The sequence below is a fragment of the Chelonia mydas genome, chromosome 3 (genome assembly GCF_015237465.2).
Source record: "Chelonia mydas isolate rCheMyd1 chromosome 3, rCheMyd1.pri.v2, whole genome shotgun sequence".
Taxonomy (NCBI): domain Eukaryota; kingdom Metazoa; phylum Chordata; order Testudines; family Cheloniidae; genus Chelonia; species Chelonia mydas.
This window is the reverse complement of record NC_057851.1, coordinates 157,553,566-157,576,982: the sequence shown is the minus strand read 5'-3', so window position 1 is coordinate 157,576,982 and position 23,417 is coordinate 157,553,566. Positions and strand designations below refer to the sequence as shown.

The window sequence follows — 23,417 nt, the reverse complement described above, 5'->3', positions numbered from 1 at the left end:
TGATTGAAAAAGTGCATCATCCACATCTTGGCCAGTGGGGCCCCCAGTGTATGGGCTGCACTGATTCCTCACGGGTTCTCCAATGAAGAGGAAAGTTGTTGCCTTGTGCTCCACAACCTCCATCACTTGGGCTATCCTCCATCCAGGGCCCTGCACCCTTGCCTGTGCCAGTAGAAGCCTGAGTAATCCATGGTGAATTTAACCCATTATTTTTCATTTTCCTATGCACATCTGCATTCAGGCTGGTAGTGGCAGTGCTCAAATAATGCAAGAAAGTCCATTCACCTTTCATTTTTGGCTGGAAGAGAAACAGGATGTACAAGAAATCTCAGGATAGAGATTGTTCCCATGAGCTTTCTACCTTGCAGAGCCAAGAGATCCAAATAAGTATCCAAGCTTTTAAGTACTCACCTGGACAAAACACTGAACCTATTGAGGTTCATCATCAGATATCATTAAACTCTTCTGACTTTATCACCCCCTTGAGCAAGTAAATCCATCATCTCAGCCCCCTGCACTCTCCTGTAGAGTTACGTTTAGAGAGCGTATCTTTACTAGGAGTTTTAACAAGTCTTGAGCAAACAAATCCATGAAACAACCATTGCGAGGAGATTAATGTGAGGGCTGTCTCCCTTTTCAGGATGCTGGCAGGCATCCACAGAAGCAAACACACAATGTGATACCCTTAAGAAGGAAGGGCAAAAATATCCTCCTGTATTTCTTGTTCAGTTCAGGAGCCCAGAAACCATGTCCATGGATGGTTATGGACAAGCACTTTAGCACTATGATTAGCACATTTTCTTACCATATTTCATAACATTGGCTGCTAACACTTAATGCTTTAGACTAGTTGTATGCATTCAAAGCTTAGTGCTAGCATTTAACTGTCCAAGGGTATGACTACACTGCCATCACAGAGCGTGACTGCGGCTCATGTTGACATATATGAACTAGCTTTAATCTAGTTGGCCTGGGTACCGGAGCAGCGAAGCTGTGGCAGCGCAGGCTTCAGTGTGGGCTGTAGAAGCCAGCCCAGAACACCGAATAATTACTTGGGCTAGTATTCTTTTGGCATGCAGAACCCCAGGCTGCTGCGGCATCACCGCTTTGGTACCTGAACTACCTACATTAAAGCTAGCTGGGGGATGTCTTCACAAGCTACAATCACATCTGGTGACTCCTTATGGACATATTCTAAGTTCAGTGTTTGGCTTTTCTGGGATTCTTTTTTTCACAGGCAGATTTTGAATGGCAGATGGAGGTCGGGAAGACAAGTTCCACCTTCAAAAGAAATGCAATCAAGATAATGCAACCTGCTTCTCTCATATCAGAGCACACATTCATTCTTGCTTATGTAATTGGGTCTCTTACGGCTTGTGCTTTTTATACATAAGGAAATGTTCATAAAACCCTGTCAGGAGGGAATAATGTGGAATCCAGTTGTGAATGAGAAATAATGATACGCAGCCACAAGCAAACTTAAAAAACATCTTGTGAAAAATCCTAACAGATATTGTCAAAAACATAATAAATGGAAAGGGAACAGCTCTGACAGTTCTTGATTTTGAGGCTTCCAAAGTTTCTGGGTGTTTGAATCCAGCATGTCATGGCAATAGGGACTAGTTGTGAATTTTGGATCTGGGTTAGAATTTCAGTCTCCACTTTTCAGAGGTGTTGAGTCAGCTAAGTCCAAGAAAAGTGTTCACAATGCAATTTGGAACAATGGGAAACTCACCTGTTTTCATATTTTCTTCCATTCGCAAGTCTCAGACTGGGTACATCAAAAGGTTGATTTAGGTTCATAAAATCTATTGAACAAACCTGGGAAGATTTATGGTTTCACATGATTTGATATGAACTAAATGAAAGTGCATGGTTTTGACTGAGTTTCACTTTTAGGTTTTGGGTGAGAATACAGCATTTAAAGCAAAACTTGGAGGGGATTGTAGATTAAAATTAGTGATGGCCTGAACTGAACCTTCAGGTCTAACTAATCCCTAATTATTTTATAAAGGAATTTATATGTCCCCCCTTTAGCCTCACAACACCCTTATGCAGTAGGATAGTATTATTTTAGAGGGGGAACTGAGGTACAGAGAATCTAAGTGACTTGACCAGGTTCATGCAGGATAGTTGTGGCAGAACAGGAATTGAACCCATGTCTCCTACAGCCCAGATTAATAAGAACATAAGAATGGCCCTACTGGGTCAGACCAAAGGTCCATCTAGCCCAGTATCCTGTCTTCTGAAAGTGGCCAGTGCCAGGTGCCCTGGAGGGAATGAACAGAACACGTAATCATCAAGTGATCCATCCCCTGTTGCTCATTCCCAGCTTCTGGGAAACAGAGACTAGGGACATGTTCTAACTGCACAACCACTCTCTCTCTCTCTCTTCGTGAGAGTGAACTCCAGCTCAGATTCTGAACTTTCTCAAACTGTGAGCTGATTCAGTATTTGGAGTCAGTCCATTATAATGATAGGTTGCAAACCAGATCAAGGCTTTGGATCCAGATTTTTATTGAGCATCCTGCTCTAACTGAAATCAAAGAAGCTATTCATGGGAACAAACTCCAGCAAAGTGAAACTGTTTTCAGGCACAAACAGAACTCACCAGATAGAGAGATAAGACAAGATGTACTCAGATGTGTCTTTTTCTTTATAGTGTATTCTTTTTTAACAGATACCCTTTCAGTTGATAAGTCAGGTTTTTTTTGGTACAGGTGCATGGTATGGTGTATGAAAACATTTATACTACACTTGGGCTCACACCAACAACATGCTTTAATGCACACCTGACATTGGGGAAACCAGACCAAATCTTTATGACTGGCCCCCACTTATCTCTATAATGGGCTGGCAAATATGATTATGGGTGCAAATTTTGCTGCTTGGGTCCATTTTTAATTTGCATATATATGTCTTATTTATATTTTCTCATTCTTGCTGAGCAATCATAGTGCTTTATGGGAGTCCTGGCCATACTGCTTCATGGGAGATGTAGTCCATCTGGGGAACCCAAATTAAGGCCTCTTTTCTTACGTACTTTAAAAGTATAGCAAAAATCGAGCGGAGGAAAGCAGGGGTCATTACAAGGGCTGGTCAAAAAAATGCATCAAATTTGTTTTTGATGAAAAATTGGGCTTTCAGTAAAATGGTTTTTTCCCCCTGGAAAGTGTCAGACAAAATGAAAAAAATTCAGCCAAAACCTCAGACTGAAAACCCCTGCTGCAGTGCCTTCTGGGAGATGCAGTTTTGGTACCTCATGCCTTCAATTTCCTCTATGGGCCAGATTCCCAGGATGGTCTACATTTTCCATGAAGCAGTATGGCCAAGGACTCCCATAATGCTCTGTGATGGTTTAGCAAGCAGGGAGACAATGATGTATCATGGGAGATGTAGTTTGGTCAGAGAACTCAGTGCCTATCAGGGAATGGGGGCACAAGAAAACAGAACTGTAACTCTGATAAGGTACTGTGGTGTCATTTCTAAATTTAAATTCTTGGTTTTAACACAGAAGTTTTTGTCTGAAATATTGTGGGTTTTGGATGAACATCTTTGGCTTTCAATTTTTCTCCAAAAAGTCAGAAATTTCCCTGAAAACCCCACCCATTGTGTAACCAACTCTAAGCATTGCCACTGTTGCATGTATTAAAAAGTCAGTGGGAGTACTGTGTATGGAGTGGTTGAAAAATCAAGCTCTTAGGGCTCGTTCTTGCTCCCATGGAAGTCAATAGCAACATTTCCATTGCCTTCAATGGTACAGGACAAGGGACATAGTGGGCATATGCTGTACATATATTATTCTTAGATTGTGCTCTGTGTTCACATTTTGTGGTGGCCAAGAGCTACCAAAAACACAGGAGTTTCTTCCATACACAGTGGTCAAAAAGCCAGTAACAAATTGTGCAATTTTTTTTATTTTTTAAATTTATTTCTTAAATTTGACCAGCTCTATATAAGAGAGCTAAAAACTTCCAGCAAAATAATTTGTCTGCGTTTTTTTGGGGGGGTGGGGGGGGGAAGGGGTTATTCGTCAAAGAAAAATGTCACAAAAAATAAATTTGAAAAATTTCTACTTTCTTCCCTTTTAGTTTGTACATGCCCTATTTTTCTTCGCGTTCTGGCCCCATCTTTACTACTTTCCAGGTCCATTTGCTGCTTTTACCATCCCATGCTCTTTCTTTCATTCATACCTTCACCCTACAAATCCCTCTTCTCTTTTTTCGTCTCCACATTTCATAGCATTTGAACCTCAGAGTGGAGTGCTGGTTAGGCTTGGAGAATGGAGCTAGAGCTCCAAGGTTCTGTTGTTAGATACGTACTTTTAGACAAGTTGTTTAACCTCCTGGTGCCTCAATTTACCTGTCAGTAAAATGGATTTTATCTACCTTACAGAGATTGTTTTGAGGCCTAATTAATTCATGTTTATAAAGTGTATTGAGATTCACAGGAGACAGGCACTATATGAGTCTCATCCAGCACCAACAAAGTCAGTGTTGGATTTGCTGTTGACTTCCACTAGAGTAGTGGTTAAACTGTGGTTAATCTAAAGCATTATTATCATTTAAAAATCCCCCATCTTTGTGATTGTTGTGCTGCTCCTCCCAATTCTGCAGCTCCTGAACTCTGCTAAGATGGCCTCTCAGAGGCAGGACAAGTCAGTGGCTCTTCATTTTAAAGTGGAGTGAGGGGGGACTAGTGGATTAGTAATGGCAGTGGGAACTCCAAGACTGAGCAGGTGGCAAAAACTTGGTGAGTTAAGGCATGTGGAACAGGTCATAGCCAAGTTGAGTTGAAATGAAAAATCCCCACACTATTTTAGTTTTGTACTTGGTATGCAAAGAGTGAGGGATTATTTATTTATTTTCACATTACTCATCTTTAGCCACATTCAAAATGCACATGCTTAATCTAGACTTGGAAGTTTCTGAGACAATAAAGAAAATGCAACTGGAAAATACTATACCACAAACTTGGTGTCATGATGACTTTACAGTCCATATAACTATAAACTAATTAACATTCTTCAATAAAAGGGTAAGAAAAGGCCCAATAGCATACAATTTTCTTTGGCAAAAAAGCTCCCTGCTTTAAACACAGTGAAAAGACTTGTTTGGGTTCAAAAAGGGTGACAAAGGCACTGTGTTTTGCTATCATTGGACCACTATCAAATTATGTGTCCAAAACAAATGAATCTGTATGGAAGTAGTTAAAATACTGAAGTAAACCAGTCCAATTCTTTTAAAGATATTATTGCTAGCCATATCCTCCCCCATTCAAAATCTGCATTGGGAGATAGGGACCCACTTCAAGTAAATGAGTCACTTTTGCTTCCTAGCCAGAACAATTAAACTTTTTGTATAAAACATGACCTGAAGCCTGCCCTTCACCACATCATCCCTCCTCAAACTCCCAGAGGTCAGCTCTGACATTTAACAGCTCACAAATTCAGTTGCTTGGCTTCTGAGGCCAGCTTCATGCTTTTAAAACTAAAATTAGGTTTTGGGATTTTTTTAAAAAAAGTCATATAACATGTTGTCAGTTCAGCTTCCATACTGTCCAGCATTACAAATGTCCTTCTATCATTCTGCAGAGGGAACATGTTTTTACTACATTTTACACAGCAGCTCTGAATTGCAGAGGAACATACTGTCGCAATGAACATGCTGCAGCACTGGAGCCAAGGTGCGAGCCTGCATTATAAAACTGAACTGAATATAGAATAGAAACAAGTCAAAGAAATAGTTAATGCATTTTGCAACTTGGTGCTTCTTTATTGCTAGCAGCTGAGTAGTTTGGGGTGGGTTTTTTTTCCTCCATCCTTATTGATCTCTTGCCATATTGTGCATACAATCCCCTAACAACATTAGCTCATTTCTACTCCAGTCTTAAAGATTAGCTCATCTGGGTTATGTATTTTGGTGTGTAGGTGTTGAGTGCTAAATACAATTTAATGTTTCATTTCTAAAAGGCATTCCTAACAATAACAGCTACTTAATTAGCTTGATCTTTTGATCTATCAGACAGGATGCAAATAAGATTTTCATTCTTCTGGTATTGCTAATGGCAGTGGGGGAAGGGGTTTAAGTTATCTATATTCATTATTTTTTCTCAAGAGTTTCCCCACTTTTCTGGAATGTTTCTTTTACAGTGGTACTATGAGTGTTGTAGTTTTGTTCTATTAATGGCCATAATTCAGGGCTTCAGTAATTTACAGTTAATAAAGATAAACAGTTTTTGCCCTTTTAAAACCACCTACCCTTTGTATTTCAGACAGGGCTCATCCTGGGAAGCCCTTTAAAGAGCCTCAGATTACATGGATTAGGTGAAGCCCAACCAGAAGCTGAACTATGGTTGTGAGGATTACCCCAAGCTTCTTCACTTCAAGTCAGTTTCCCTCCTGTGCGCGGCCAGGAGAACACAGAAACCAGACTCCCCTTGTGCATATCCTTCCTCAGCCTCATTGCCCATGCTGCCCACAGAAGTGAGTTAAAAACAAGTACGTTTTTAAAAAAAACAGACCTCAAGTTCTTCCCTCCTCTTCATTTTCAAGGCCTTCATGTCATCTCTGTGTCTGTCTTTCAGACCCTGAACCTACAAATGCTCAGCATGGAGGGATCCCTGCACCTATGAGGAGACCTACTGACGTCAATGTAATTTCACACAGGTATTATGGTACATGTGCATGGATCTGACTCTAAGCCTGTTGGGGAAAGGGCTGTCTTTATGTTTTATGCCTTGTACACATTTTTAGCACTAAACAAACAAATAACGATAACAATATAGGTTTCAGAGTAGCAGCCGTGTTAGTCTGTATTCGCAAAAAGAAAAGGAGTACTTGTGGCACCTTAGAGACTAACCAATTTATTTGAGCATAAGTTTTCATGAGCTACAGCTCACTTCATCGGATGCATTCCGATGAAGTGAGCTGTAGCTCACGAAAGCTTATGCTCAAATAAACTGGTTAGTCTCTAGGGTGCCACAAGTACTCCTTTTCTTTTTGATAACAATATAGTATTTTCCCTATACAGATTTTCACACCATATTTCAGAAGCTGGCCACTGAGATGCTACAAAATGAATCCAACAGCTCCTCACAGAATTTCACAAAGTGGTAGAATTTAGAGATGAAGAAGTCCCATTAAATTATTCATTCTAGCCTGCCCTCGACCCTTGTTGATGACAAAAACTTCCATGGTGTTCTCATTTGCCAGCAAAATGAATTTCATATCATATATAAAAGAAAGACTGTAGGGTCAAGAATGGAGACAGACCAGAAGCCAGGTCAGTCTATATTTGCTCCCTTTCCTCTTTTTGTAAAAAACAAACAGCTGAGCTGCTCAGCTCTTAGGTAACAGGCTATTTTTGTCTTTTTGTGAAAACTGCTTGCTCCCATTTCTGGATGACATGGACTTTACCTTGGTGTGCCCTTTGTGGAGCCATAATCCCATTATGGCACTGAAGTCTGAAGAAAAGAAAATAGTGTGTGTGTGTGGGGGGAGGTATTTTTTCAGTCAGCAGTTTTATTTTTTATACCCAAACTTCCCTATGCCTCTGTTACACCAGCTTCATTTCCCATCTCTCTAAACTGGGACAGGGCTAATTGTGACTGTGTACTTTTTAATTTAGTACTTCAAAAGCACACACACTTTATTTTGACATTCATTTAACTGAAAATAATAAGAACACAGGAAATTAGGCAAAATATTAAGATTTTTTGGTTTGGTTAGGTTGGTTTATTTTCATTTTTTGCTCATTAACGCTTGAAATCTTATGGGCTGGCTTCCAAACTCACTGAACTCCTGCCATTCAGTTAACTTTCGTGGGAAATGAGATTGCTCAGCACTTCTGAAAATCAGGCCATTAGGGCTTGATCCTGTTTGAGCGCCTTTATCTCCCATTGAGGTCAGAGAGTATGGAAAGCACTCAGTACTTGTCACCAAGTGCTCATTCCCTTGAAGGATCAGGTTCTTATGTAGGAGCCCTTTTTAGGGAAGGGGCCATCCACCTGAAATGGAAATTAATGAAGTTTCAGGGGTCCAAAGAGTAACAGAAGGCCTGACAGTGCTGTGACTGAGTGAGGCAATCAGTGGAACAAAACCAGATTTTAAACTGGCTCCCCCTCCTATATTTTTAATACAACAGCCAAAACTAGAGGACAGTGCAGGTCAATAGAAATACCAGGTGGCAAGTTGAAAGTAGGCCAAATTAACCCAGACTTCTGTGTTTGGAATAAGGAAAGGGTTCTAAGCCCTTCATAGGTCTTGCCAGATGCAATACTGATTAAAACACTTATGACAACAACAACAACTACCCCCTTGTGTATTTCATTTTAGACATAATGTAAGATTAAGTGGAATTCTTGTCTAGTTTTCAAAGTACTGTTGCTCAGTGGTATTATATGAATATAGATGTAGCATTCTGTTTCATGATATACAGTAATAATTGGGCCTTTGAATTAATTTGTTTCATATGTATGCACCCTACAAATTACCCATTAGTTTTAATGTTATATTATAAAAAAGCCCAATACATCAGACAGTCCTAAATTATAGTCCACTCTGGGGCTATATTTAAATAATTGTTTGAGTTTAATTTCTTATTCTGATCAGTCTATTGCAATTAAATTATATTTCTACCTACAGAATAAAATGAGTTAAATAAAAAGTGAGATCTAATTAAGTGCTAATTTAATAATTTTTAAATAATTCAATTGTTGCATTTCCTTGGGCTACCACATAGTACACACTGTGAATCAGATATGTATGATCTTATACAGTAGGTTTCTCTGCTGTAAATATTCCTGTTTTCCCGCCGGAATTTCAATGTAGTTTATTTAGATTTCAGTATAAAAGAAACTCCACCCCAAGAGGCACATTTCCAAAGCTCTAGGTGCCCTTGGCGTACATTTAAAAACACAATAACACCAGAGTTAAAAATTATAAATCATTCAGAGCAGTGTTAGCACTTTTCCTTCCTGTCGTCAGCACAATATGACTTAACCTACTCACCTCACAGCAGTTTCTCACCAGAGAGAAACCTCACCCTCAGCAGCCTCAGCCCTTTGCCAAGGCAGGCTTAAACAGATGGGTTTTGTAGTGTGTTCGGGAGGTCAGCAAATTCAGGCCATTTACCAGAGTGGCTCTTGTAGCTCTTATTTCTTCGGCATTTTTCACAGGAGAGAAGAGACTGAATCAATCGCAGGGTCACAATTGAGGGGCGGAGTCAGGGGATCCAGGCCCCTGCCTTAACCCCTGACTGGAGCTGGAAATTTGGCCCGGCTACCCCCCCATCATGATGGGGGATCAACTGGGCCAAATCTGAGTGGCGCTGCAATCCTGTGTGCCAGATCTGCAATGCCACTTTTTCAAATTTTGCCCAGCTGCCCCTCTGTCAGGATAGAGGGGTGGCTGGGCCTAATTTGAGTGGCATTGTGACCCCCGTACACCTGGTTGGCCCCTTTCCTTTGTAGTCCTTCCGGTGCCCATGAACACTGGGCACCCTTAGTCCCCAGGGAGAAGCTAAGCAGGGGGCACTAGGAACCCCCAGTTCCCAGGAGAGGGGGGTAGGAGAATTGGATCTGGACTATTGGTGCTTCCTGGGGATGAAGAGATGCAGAAGGAGGTCTGGATGGAGCCAGAACGGCCTGGTATCTGCTGGGGATGATGCTCTTCAGCCTGACCACATCTTTGGGTAAGAGCCCAGGGCAGTGTGTGGGGTGGGAAGGCCACGGAGATGGGTGAGAGCTCAGAGCAGGGTGCAGGGCAGTGTGGGGGGACGAGCTCAGGGCTAGGTGTGGGGCAAGGAAAACTCAGAGCTGGGTGCGGGGTAAATTTGGGGGAAGAGCTTGGGGCACATGTGAGGCAGTGGAAGGGGAGTGTGTGTGTACAGCTGCATGCAGGGGTAGAGTGCAGAGGCAGTGGGGGAGAGAATGGGACTGAGTGCAGGGGGAGACGGAAGGGGAGAAAGTTTGGATCTGGGTGTAGAGCAGGGGAGGGAGAGCTCTGGGTCCCCTCTTGATGAAAATTCTGGTTGTGCCCCAGTTCGGTTATAATTAGAACAAGTCAAAAATTGTCCACCAAAACTGGGTTTCAACAGAAAATTGGGTTTTCAACTAAGTGAATATTTTTGCAAAAACAATCCATGGAAAATTTCAATTTTTCATTGGAAAATTGAAGGCCCCAAAGTTGAAATATTTCTATTTGTAAATGCTGCTGCTGTGTGCCACGGGTGCTTTAGTTGGGCTGCCTCACCTCCCCAATATCCTCTTTGGCTGAGCTCCCCCATTACACTGTATCTCCTACAATACACCAAGGCCACAGACTCCTGCGATGCACCACCTCTCCTGTCCAACAGGGGCGTGTCACAGTTCAGGGCCGCTACCCCTGTATTTCCCCTCAGTGGTTCAGCAAGGGCACCTAACCCTCAGGCTTCCAGCTCCATGGCTGTTAGACAGTCAGCCTAAAAAGACCTGCCTGCTTTCTCTTCAGAGACTGATAACAGAGTGATTGCTACAGATTTAAGTTACCACACAGAGTTTTCTAAGTGAGCCCACTTTATTCTTAGGGTGAAAGCATTAAAGTGAAAACGTATTTTAAAAAATTAAAGAACCTGCCCGCAAACTTATAACCTTACCAGAGTTCGTTCCAGCTCTCACATGGGCTCAGGCAAGAGCAGTCTTTCAACACCCCACCCTGTGGGCTTCCTTGTGGTCACAAGTTCAACAGAGCTTCAGCTCAGAACAAGCACACAGTCTTATGAGACCTCAGGATCGGGGCCCTTCCTGGACGAGGGGCCTTGTCCTTTTGCTGGATCAGGAAGAAGGCCCCGAGTTGGTCTAATCTCGTCTTTTCTTTGTCGGTCTTTGGAGAATCCAGTTTGAACTAGTACATGTCTTATCTCCCTGGCAGGGCTTCAAAGGCTGACAAGTGAGGAAGTTCATTAGCATCTCCCCACCCTACTAGAGAAAGTACATAGAATGTCACAATAACACATACCCAGTTGCACTGTAATACAATGGACCCCAAAAGTATTTAACCTAATTCAATAAGGTTTAACTTAACTTACTAAATATTTACTTTAATTCCATAAGTTTTGTTCAGTATATTACAGGACATTGTCAGTCTGTCACAGTGAGATCATGGTGCATCTTGAGACATGTAGTTCAACTAGGGAGCATGGCCTATAGGTGAGAATGGGAACTTAAGACATGGGCACAGCATTTCCAAATCAAAATATTTCAGTTTTTGACCAAAATATTTCAGTTTCAGATGAAGTTTTCCATTATTTGAATTTCCTCCAGAAAGATGAATTCTTTCACAGGGGAAAAGGCTTTTTTGTTTTTGTTATTGCCAGGTCTAATTGTAATGAACATTACGGGGATTCTTTACTGAGGCTGCTGGATGCAAGCAAAACCCTGTAGTTTTCTCTAGCTCTTTAGCTCCTAGACTAACACAGCTATCACAGTCATTGCTATCTAGTGTCACTACACAGGGTCTCCCTAAGTCCTGGCCAGGAACAGGCAATCTAGGGATTGATTAATAACTATTCTACACTGAAAAAACACCTTTGGGATTCTTTTAGGATTTATAATTGCCACTGTTAAGATATCACATGGCTCTTTCTAAGCAAGCACATTTATTCTTAAGGTAAAATAACTATAGAAAAAACATATTAAAAACAATAAAATAACCTACATGCATGGTAATAAGCTTACCACAGCTCACCCCCTCCCACCATTTACACAATAGCTCTGGTCAGTGCCAAGGTCGGGGCCCTCCACTTGGACAGGGAGTCTTGTCCGTTCGCTGGATCAAAATGAAGGTCCTATGTCAGTCTAAACTCAGGTTATTTATACAAAAGTCCTTTCTTTGTCTGTTGGTCCCCAGATAATTCAGTTGAGCGAGTATATGTGAGTCTCTCTCTGGGTGGTGGTGGATCTCTGGTGGTGTTTCAACCTGAGTGAATTTGCCTAACCACCCCGCACTATTAGTTCCTGGAGGGGTTGTGGTTACCCTTCCATATGGAAGTACATATGGTCCCTGGCCCACAATCATACATAAACTTAATACAGTAAGATCTCCGCAAGATATTGCAGGAAATTGATATATCTGTCACAAGTATATCTTGTGAAATTTCTAGAAGCAAGTTTTCCTGAGGACTTACTATACAGTCTGTGTAGTTCAACTATGCAGTTCAAGAAGTGAAAGTTCAAGGAGTTATAGAAACAACAAAGCACAATAGAACCTTTTGACATCAGATGCCAGATTTGACAAGCCATTACTGTTTTACATGATCTGTTCATAGACTAATATTCATACCTTTAATTAAAAATGGACCCAAACCGTGAACTAGGTTCTGAATGGCTCCATACTTTGGAGGGAGCTCAAAATATGATACTGGTTCTGGATCCAAATGTAAGCATTTCTTTGTAACATAAACCAAAATCCCAGGACCAGCCAACTCTGAACTTTACCAAGTTTGGAATTCAGACTCAGGTCTGAATATTGCAGCTTGGGCCCATCTGTACTTTTGATGACTATAATGATAGCATTTGTGTTGATGGTGGAAACAGGTGTTTCAGTCTTTCTCATGGCTCAGTGAAGAGTCTGAGAAGCCTCTATGGAGCTAGTATAGTAAGCGGCTGAAGTTAATGTTAAATCCCATACCTAGCTGATGAAGACATTTAGGAAAGAGCCTATTCTAACCATCTTAAGAATTGGACATGAAAATATTGAGGTAGTGAAGGGGTTTGGCTTCTTTGTGTTCTTATGGGCATGAAATGTCGGTCGCCTCCAATGACATTAAGACTAAGCCATTTCCAGACACCTTCTACCCAAAACTCTTATAAAGACTTTTTTTTTTAACAGAGACTTGATCCTAGGTCCTGTCTCTCCCACTGTAGCATCTATGAATGGATTACTAAAGTGTCAGCAACATAGTAATATTCAGGGGCTGAGAAAGGGACCAGAGAGGGGAGAATGCTGTATTCAGGGGTTAGGAGCTTATTTGCATGAGTTCTCCTTTTCCACCTTGTGACAGCTCCGCATCTTGCATCTTCTGAGGAGTAAATATAAATCCCCTCTTCAACATCTTTAGATACCAAGTTTTACTATCTTTGGGATCAATGGGCCAGCTGTGAAGGCTGTTTAAGCATCAGACTTGGGTTTCCGCTCCTTAAAACAATATTACCAGCAGATCCTAGGATTTTGGCTCAGAATGTGAGACACCACAAGCATTGGTTACAGAAGTCCACTGGTCCCTAGCTTGAAGGATGAGGCCAAACCTGATGAAGATGTTGGCAAGGCTTTAATAAATATCCAACAAATCCCTCCACATAAGCAAACAGGATTTTTCATTCCAGATCAGACTGTTCGTTCAATTAGTCTGGTTTCCGGCCTCCAGCAGTGACCAGCATTTGATGCTTGAATACCTGATGTTCCATGGGGAGATAATTAAAATCCCATGATGCTCATTGCCTGCAGTGCAATGCTATTAATGGGGAGGAAATTCCTTCTGAAACTCTGCATGTCATCAATTTACACACTGTAGCAGTCGATGGATCTGATTTCCTTAATTATTTTAGTTTGCATACAGAAGCAAAGCCTTCCAAAATTAGCACTGGTCTGCATCTATATAATTATTAGAGAATCCAGAAACAATAAAAGGACAGGACATAGAAGCTCTGGAGTATTTTTCCTTCGAGTTTATCTAAGATACCTTGGGGGGCAGAGGGGTAATCCCAACTGTCCTAAGAGATATAAGGTTCAGCAAGTTGAGTCTAGGATTTTTGCCTTTGTTACTTGGATTTTCAAGAATGTTCAGAAATGTTGCCTGTCTGCTTCATCTCTTTATTGCAGTGTGCTTTTTTTGCCCAATTCATTTCAAGCTCTGAATTTTCAGGACAAAAATTAAGCTCTTTTAAGATCTTCAGTAGTTAAGTCACCAATGGGACTATTTGTGGGTGTAAATGACTTGTGCAGAAACAGGGTCTAAATTCATTTCTGAGCTATTTGTTTTGCTTATAAAACAAGAGGAAGGATCATTTTTTGGTTAAGGCACTGGAGTGGGACTCAGAATATCTCGTACTCTTTCTGTCTAGTCTAGTTAGACTGCAACCTTTCTGAGGCAGAGGCTATCTTGTACAATTTGTTTATACAGCACCTACAACAATGGAGTCCTTTCCTACTGCAGTACAAATAATAACAACATACCATAATGGCTACATGATTATTACTGTTTGTTTATTGGTTTTCTAGTTGTGCACAGAGGTTCTAATCAGGGTTCAGGGCCCCTTTGTGCTAGGCATGCTACACACATATAAATAAGACAAATCCTATCCAAAAGAGCATACAATTTAGTATGTGAAGGGAAAGGCAACATAAATGTATAAAACTTATAAATGAGCAAACGTAGCAAGACATATTAAAATTGGACAGAGGCCCTCAGTGGCGCCCCACATACACACACAAAACCACAATTAATAAAGCATGTGATTCTTATGAACTAAGAACAAGTCTAAAAATTCCATAAAATCAAAGTTTCAACAAATGTCCTTGCGGAGACTAATTTAAAAAACTGAAATACAAAATAATAAAGGCATGAAAGGGAGAAAAAAGTGAGACAGAAAGATGTACCCATTTTATCCCTCTTCCTAAGCCAAGCCATTAGCATATGGGATCTTGTTTTGCAGAACTTTGGATAAGAATCAAGGATTTTGTTTCTTCAGTTTTAAGAACTTTTCATCACTTTTTCCTTCTAGCATGAAAATACAACCTTAACTGCTTTAGCAGGGGAAGCTTTGGGGTTTGAAAAATAATTTCTTTCCGTGCCAACGTCTGCAGTTGAAATCAGCGTCAATCCTGATTCTCATAGCGGAATATTCATTTTCACCAGGAATCTTCTTTACTTACATGTACATCCTTTGCACAGCACTATAGAGAAAGAGTGGAAGTCTGTGTTTCTGTGTTATGGGAGTGCGTTCTTCCTATTGCGCTATCCGAACATTCTTGCTTCTTGGATTTGTTTCACGTGCTGTGAGGCACCCAGAAGGAAGGCCGCCTGCCTGGCCCAGAGCTGGTGCAGAAGCAGCACTTTTGGATGAATCATCAAAGAATAACGAATATGAACTAATAAAGGGGGAAAAGCCATTTTTGACAAACATCTATTAATGCGATTATTATGTAACACAATGGCATGCATGTGACCATGTTGTGTAGGAGGTTGGCATGTGGGATTTGCCATGCCAGGTTAGATCACTGGTCCATCAAGCTCAGTATCCTGTTTCCGGCAGTTGATGCTTGTGAGAAAAAACACAGTGATGCACCCAGCCTATTGTGCAACGCTGAGGATGGAGGAGGGGTGTGTGAAATCCCTTTCTGACTTCCTAGAGTGAAGAAATAATGAAATTTGTTTACTTTTATTGTTATTGTAGGTCCCATAGCCACAAGTACTACTCATGATTATAAAACAATTCAGTCCGTTTTTCAGTTCTACCTGAAATTCCTTTTGCACCGATGTGTGCTTGCCTTTTCAGTGGCTATTCAATATGGAGTTTATTTTATTTGACATGAATTCTGTACTATAAAATAATATTTCTAATAGAAACAAAATTCAGACATATCCATAAAGTTTCTTCTTTCTCACCTCCTTACCTATGCTGCTGCTTCTTATAGTTTAGGGATACCATAAAGCAGTGGTACTTACTACCCTTTTCAATTGCTCGAAAGTCCACTTCCCCACTGACTGGCGCTTCACACCGCCACCAAGTAAATAACAACATTACATTAGGACACTGAACAGCAAAGTTTCTGTCGTGACATGACGTACAGATATGTGGTACCCTGGAGACATGTCCAGGTGTGAACAGCGCACAAGCCTTCAGCCACAGGGTGAGCCTTACTATGCAAAGGGAAATATTTTATTTTAGCTCCTCCCAATGTAATGCCTAGCTCTCTGTCCCAGACATGAGGATGAGAAATATCCACTTGAATCTATGGCTAGATCTACATTTGGAGCTGGAGGTGTGATTCCCAGCTTGAATAGACATACTTGCACTAGCTCTCATCACGTTAGCAGTGAGGCTGCGGTAGCGCAGGCGTCGGCGAGTAGTGACATGGGATAGCTACTCCGAGTATGTACCCCTGGAGTCTAAAAGAAAGTTTATGCATTCAAATTCTAGCCTATGGGGCGCCTGCAAACTATGTCATTGACTATTTGTTGTCCACTGCTATTTCTTATTTGTAGTATGTAATTTGTCACCTGAGTCATAAATCTTAGATATAATTTCTGCCACCAAATGGATGCATGAAACGCTTTACACAAGAGACTGAAGAACGATGTATAACAAATAATACACTTCTGGTATGACTTTCCAGATGAATCCTCATTCATGCTAAAGTTTGCGAAACTTTTAGGATTTGCAAACATTTTCAGGAATAAACTGGGGTTTATCTGACAAGTTTGAACAACAAAAAATATGTTTCCAACAATAATAAACAGTGGAGCAAACTCACTGGGGTTATTTGTAAAAATATTGATGAATTTATTTAACATTTACATTTTTTATCTGTTCTAATTTTCTCCAGTAGGAGAAAAATTATGTTGCCACCAGAATTCTCTCTAAAGGGGCCTGAACCAAAGCCCGTGGAAGCAGTAGGAATCTTTCTACTGACTTCAATGCACTACGGATCAGGCGGTAAAAGTAAAACCCTATTATTTTCATCCCTTTTAAATGATACAGCATGTTAACCTAAGGACAGAAGTGTGAATTCGGGCAAAAACTTGCCAAGTCCTCATTTGCTCTAAGATATTGCTGGTAAGCCAAGAGCAAGAGATATTGCCATTTTTGTTTGCTGGTTGGTTTGTGCTATTGCTAGAGTTCAACAATACTGAACATTCCAGCCTTTGTGAAATACAGCCTTATTTCCAGCTTGAAATATCGAACTTTCTACATTCTTCAGTAATTGGTGGCAGAAGCTAATCCAATTTTGTCCCATTCCACAATTGCTTTACTTCTTTTCTTTAAAGTGTAGCTGCTCCAGAAAATCTTAACCAGGCATTTGCATAGGAACAGAGTAATAGTTAAATAATAATTATGTGAGGGAGAGAGTGAGGGGTTTATGAGGCCCCTGAATGAGAGCTAGGTTACAGGAAGCTCACTCACCATGACTTGAAGCTCTAGAGAGAAGAAGTATTCAAGATCAGGATGCTGCCATCACTGATACTGGATTAACTGCCACTATCGGTCACACAGATCGTGTCATTGTGGAAGAATGTAGGAATAGCGTGTGTCTTTTCATAAGAAGCATGCCTGGCATGCTGTAGAAGATAACCTTAAGCTCAGGAGAATCAATATGTTTCAGTTAATAGCTCACCTGGATAAACACATCCATCTCTCACTCCACACAATGCTTGTTCCCCACAAGTTAGGCAAGTACGTGTGTGATATTGATACCTCTTGCCACACCCCAGTGGAGACGGTACATCATAAAGAGGTTCATCCTGAAGTTGGGCAAGGATCAGAAAAGCCTACATGATATGCAAATTTACTCTTTAAAAAAAATGTTTGTGTTTGCCAACTGTTGGAGTCTAATCAAGTTAACTTACAGTCAATAGAGATTACTATAATAAGGAAACTGTGGGCCCATACCTGTAGTTCCTACACATGTGAGTAGTTCCACTGAGGAGAATGGGTGAAATTCATTGGTGGTGTAACACAGTGGATAAATCTGGCTCATTTGGGACTGCTTGTGTTCACTGCCGGATCAGGTCTGTGATGGGGTATATAGACCGTACAAGGGAATGGACAATAAAAGACTTAAAAAGGGAGCCTCCTTAGCTGCAGCCTATGGGCAGGCTAACAACAGGAAGGATAAATAGGCTGCAACTGAGCCAGAATGAGGTGGCTGCCACCAGACAGAGAGCCACAGTGAAGGGGTTCCACAAGGTCAGACCAGAGGAAGTGGCCCAGAAAAAAACACTCAGTCTGAGGCACAAAAGATTACCAGGGGGAAGATACCTGTGAGGACCCAAGGTAGGAAGCAGCCCAGAGAAGTGGTAGGAGATTTAAATAAACAAGTCTCTGACTACACCACTCAGGTTGGACCCAGTGGAGAGGGCAGGCCTGGGTCCCCCTACCCCCTCCCAGCGCAGATGGGGGTAGAGATTGCTGATATGGGGTGGCAACAAAAACAGGAATATTGGACTTTGCCTTGGTGTTCCTGCTTTAACTTACTCTACTTCTGCCCTCGTGAACAAAGAAGGGAGGGAACCTGCAAAGGGCCAATGTCGAAAAGAGGGTTAAGAGAGGCCCTGAGGCAAACTCCTGGTACTATTGACTGAAGCGCCACAGCCACTAAGGGGACAGGTGGGGCTTGAGTGGGGCTAGACACCTTTCAGTCCTGGAAGGGGAAAGACACAAGTAACATAGTGGAAGGAGTGGAGTTACAGATGAAGACGGATGAATTTAGGTTGCATCTCTGAATCTACAAAGGAAAACTGAGGCAGGGATGCCCACGGTGCCATGGTGGACCACCAGGGAGAGATGCAGGGCCAAGGTCTAGCCGTTATAGGGTCTTGTGTCTATAAGGAAAGCTGAACTGCAAATCAGATGAAACAGAACCGGGAAAACCCAGAGGAGCTTGTTGATAGGCATAGATTTTTAAGAGATGGAGAATGTTAACGTCAGCAAATGCTACGTGAGAACCATAAGGACACAGCAGCTGCCAACCAGTAGTTACCCTTTTCTGCACAAATGTGCTGTGCCATCTGGCAGGATTCTGTGCGTGGGGAGCTGGATCCATGGACTTGCAAAATTTAGGGTAAAACTCAAATATCTGCTTTTTCAAAACTTGGGAATTTTGGGGGGAAATTCAGTAAAAACTGTGAATGTGTGTAAATGAGAACAGTTCACCATTCTTTGTATAAATATCATCTGTGCTGTACAATTAGTAACGTCCTGTCCAAATAGCTATCAGGAAGCTCTGGATTCAACAGGTGAATTATTTCCCCTTTAGAAAAGAATTTTGTAGGCTGGATTATTTTTTAATTATTATTTCATAATTTTGTTCATTATTTATTTATCACCAACAATGTGCGAGGCATTTTACAGAGAAGTTAAAAAAAGAAAGAAGTCATGATCCCTGCTCCAATGAGCTTGCAACTACCACATTGTAGTTCTGAAAACAGATTAATGTTGGGGGTGGGATGGGCTATTGGTTTTCGGGTCACTTATTTATAAACTGCAGCAGGGACATTCTCTGGGACCATTTTCCAGTGCCCAGGGCAGGGTGGTTTCAGGAGCGTTCAGCTGGCAAAGAGCATAATGTGCTGTTCAGCTCTTGTCTGTTCTTGTAAAAACTCAAGATTCATTAACCACAGCATCAGCAATCACCTGGATTGCGGTGGGAGGGATGTCAAGTGCCTTGGAGGATTGATTGGGGGAGAGTTACCCACTTCTAGCCTGGTGCCTCCTTGTCTGTGGATACTTTGCAGCACAAAAGGAAAGCCATTTGAATTTAATGCCAGTGACTCTCCTTCAAAGTTAGGGAAAAGGCCATCCCTGCTGTAAACCCATTAGTTTTGGATTACCATCTGGATACAATTTTTAATAAGATGAAATTAATATTATGGGGGAGAGTTTCAAAAGTGCCTTGGGGATTTAGGATTGTGCTCCTAAATCCCTCAAGTACTTTTGAACCCCATCTCCAAAATCTTAATTACATTACCTCTCCAAAAGACAAACTTCTTTCTCCCCTTGGTCATATTGATTGTTCTTAGGGCAAGGGTAAGAGCTGAAAAGTGCTAATGTATGACAAAGGTGAGGCAGTGGGTGAAGGTTTATTACAGGGGTGGCCAAAACGTGGCTTTTTTATAATTAAAGTGTGGCTCACGGAGCCCTTCATGCCCCACCCTCTTTCTCCACCTACCAGACTCGGGGGAGGTGGTGGGGCTAGGGACTTCTGCTCAGCGGGGATAGTGGTCTAGGGACTTCAGCCCTGTTGGAGGCATCTGCTGGGGCTTGGGGTTTCAGCCCCGCAGGGCACACCTGGTGGGTCTGAGTGCTTCAGCAGAAGCGGGGCTGAAGCCACATGTCCCAGCAGCTGCCTCCCATGGGACCCCCTCCCTGTAGGGCAGAAGCCCCGAGACCCCCTCCCTGTAGGGCAGAAGTCCCTAGCTCCACCACCCTACCACAGGGCAGAAGCCCTGAGCCCCAGCATGCACGCCCAGCTCTCGAACTTCTGAACGTTATCATATGCGGCTCAGAGGGTCAGTAAGTTTGGCCACCCTGGACTATTATTTCAACTGCTACAATTGCACATTCACTAGCCAGAAATTTTATTTATATATATATATATATACACCAATTCACTATTACCCTGCACCTTGTGCTGTCATTTACATCAGCACAGAGTGGGTGCAACAAGCTACCAAATAAAAATGGGAACAATTTGCACGCAAGTTTTTTGGACTTAAGGTGCAGAGCAACAGTGCGTTCATCTGTCTGAGTCCAAAAGGTCCTAGGCATTTTACAGACTTACAGCAAGACAGGCCCGAGCCCCCCGCCTCCCCCTCCCCCCGAGCAATTTACAACTAAGTTTAATGAAAGAAAGAAAGAAAATGCAATGGAAAGCAAATATTTGGCTGTTTTCTGTCTGTGATTGTGGTGTAATCTATTTTCATTCCTTTCTTGGATTCTTCCTTTACAATCCCATGTGTGATTAAAAAAAAAAACAACCCAACAACTTCCCAGAAGAATTGTTTTTGATTTTACCACCCCTACAGAGATAGAGTGAGTGAAGATTTAAGTGAAGTTGCTTGTTATGGTGCCAGACAGGAATTATTATTACAAGGCCTTTGGCTGCTAGCGTAACAAAATGGGTTTTGGATTAGTGTTGCCCAAAGCAGCCTTTAATGGAAAAAGCCACACCCTTATAATGTCTCCTGAATTTAAGGGATGCAAAAAACAATGATAAGACAGACCACACAACTTAACACTGGTTGCAGAGCTCCAGAAGTTTAACTAATAAGGGCTTTACAAAGCAAATCCCGAGGTTAATTCTCCTAAATAAAAAATGACTTAATTTATTATTTTAAAGAATGACATTCTCTTTGTCAAGTAATTAGTACTTATATCAGAGGATTTAAATAGCTATATGATAACAGAAATTCATATTTTCAGGATAATTACAGCTCTTATGAAAACTAAAGGGAAAATCAGAGGTATTCATCTTTTAAAATAAACCCTGAGTGACATTTCCACCACATCCCATACTTGCACTTCCTGGGTAGGAAGGGCCAGATTCTGCCACACTTTACTCACATTGTGCACCTTAGTCTTTGAGCAGACCTGCTGATTTCAATGGGACTACTTGGGGATTAAGGTACTACTCAACATGAGTAATGCAGGCAGAATCTGGCTCTCATTTCAGATTTGAGGTATTTATGGGTAAAATGCTAATCTAAGTTACCATGGCATTAATCTGGAGGAACTCCAGTCAGTGACTGTGACAAGTCAGAGGATGAAATCCTGGCCCCACTGAGATCAATGGAGACAGGATTTTACCCAGAGTCAGTGGCAGATTTAATAGTCAGCAAGGTCACCAAATGCGGACTGGGCCTCACCTGATCTGGGCCCCTCATCTCCTCCTACCTGACAATGGCAGAAAAACAAAAAGATGGGCCCCAGTGCAGGTTTTTATGGTGGGTCTCATTCAAATAAACTTTCACTCCCCCCCCGACATGTCCCCCATTCCCCGGCCCAGCTTCATGCCATGCTATCTGCTCCCTCTGCACCACTGCCATTGCCCCTAGAGCCATGAACCACTGCAGCTGCCGCCACCAGCGCTAGAGTCAGAATCACTCGGAAGAGCGGCACACCAACGCCTGCTGCCCACGTTTGAATTTGAGAGAGGAGGAGGGGCCTCCAACCAATATGGAGGCTCGGTCATTGGTGGGCCTGCTAATCAGAGTTCATGGCAGAGCTACCATTTTGGAGGCCCCCTCCCTGGGCAAATTCAAATGAGGAGAGCATGGCTCTTCCTGGTGGCTGCAGCGGGCTGCAAACAATGGCAGCAGCAGCTGGGGCCGGGCACATGTTGCGTGGCTGAGCAGCTCTGAGCCTGCCAGGGCCCTCCAAATACAGAGGCCCCTAAGCAGCTGCATTAGCTGTTCCTCAGCTACTGCCATCTCCCCTGCTCGACTCTGGGGTCCCATCCTGATAAGTGACTGAGTCAGTCACCATGGCAAGGGGCCCCCTTGCTGCCTTACGGCTGATGCAATTGCATGGGTTGCAGGTGTCTAACACTGCCGGGGCCGGATTAACCTTTTGTGGGCCAAGCACCAAACATATTTGTGGGCCCCCATGGAGGCAATGGAGCATGGTGCGGTGAGGTCAGTCCCCGAAGCGAGGGGCCAGCCAGAGGCAATGGGGCATGGCAGGGCAGGGGCGGCCCTGCTCCGCCCAATGCGAGGGCACTATTTAAAAACCGGCAGTTGCCACATGCACAGTGGCCTGCCCTGCCCTGTGCTGCCAGCATGCCCCTTCCCTTTGGCGGTGGGCCTATGCCACTCCACACAGTCCACCCCCCCCCCCCCCCGACTCCCTATGGCCAGAGGCCCCACTATGTCCAGTGCCACCCCAGACCCACCCACAAATGCACAGTGCCCTGCACAACACCACCCCTGCCCACAGCCCCATCACAACTAACCAGCACCCCCCACAGAACCCCCACTCCCTAGTGCCCCAACACATACAGATTCTCCCTGCCCCTTTACAGCCCAGCACCCCCCCATACTCCCCACAGATCCACTCCCCCAAGCCCTGCCTCCCGGCCGCACTCACCAGCCTTGCTGGGAGGCGACTGTGTCTGCCGGGCTGAGCCGGCAGCGCAGCCAGGGCTGGTCCCAGGGCCGGGAATCCCTCCGGCCCCTCGGGAGTGGCACGATCAGCCAGGCCAGGACCTGCCCCGGCCGGGGTCTCTCAAGACGCACTTGCTTGGAGGGGCCCAGCCACGCCCTCCACACTGTCTTCCCTCCCATACCTGGTTGAGACTGGCCAGGCTTCTGCACCAGTCCCAGGCAGCTCAGCTCCGGGGAGACAGGTGGGGCCTCACAGGTGGTGGGAAGTAGAGACTGCCCAGAGCCACAGGTGCACTGGGGTGCAGCCAGGGGGCAGAGAGGAGCAGGGGGGTGGGACCAGGGAGTGGAGAGGAGCCCTCGGCCAGCTGGCAGGCCGAGAGGAGCAAGTGGTGGGCAGGGGGAGCCAGCAGGGTCTTGGGGCACAATGCAAGTGGAGCAGGCCAGGGCCCGGCTCCATGGAGCCACTGGAGCCACTGTAAACCCGGCACTGATCACTGCCCTTGGCCATCAGCCTCCATTTTTATAGAGGTTCCAGGGGACCCATACCCCCCTGTCCTG

The 23,417-nt window shown here is 43.2% G+C and overlaps 1 long non-coding RNA gene across 1 annotated transcript in view; it reads left to right on the top strand.

Annotated features, from left to right (window-relative positions):
- The window catches only part of LOC122465184, a 56,353-nt gene that overhangs the window by 5,573 nt on the left and 27,363 nt on the right, over positions 1 to 23,417 (top strand). Inside the window, exons 2-3 of the long non-coding RNA XR_006289832.1 lie at positions 6,278 to 6,499; positions 6,586 to 6,667. This is a non-coding gene — a long non-coding RNA (uncharacterized LOC122465184). The remainder of the gene's footprint in view (positions 1 to 6,277; positions 6,500 to 6,585; positions 6,668 to 23,417) is intronic.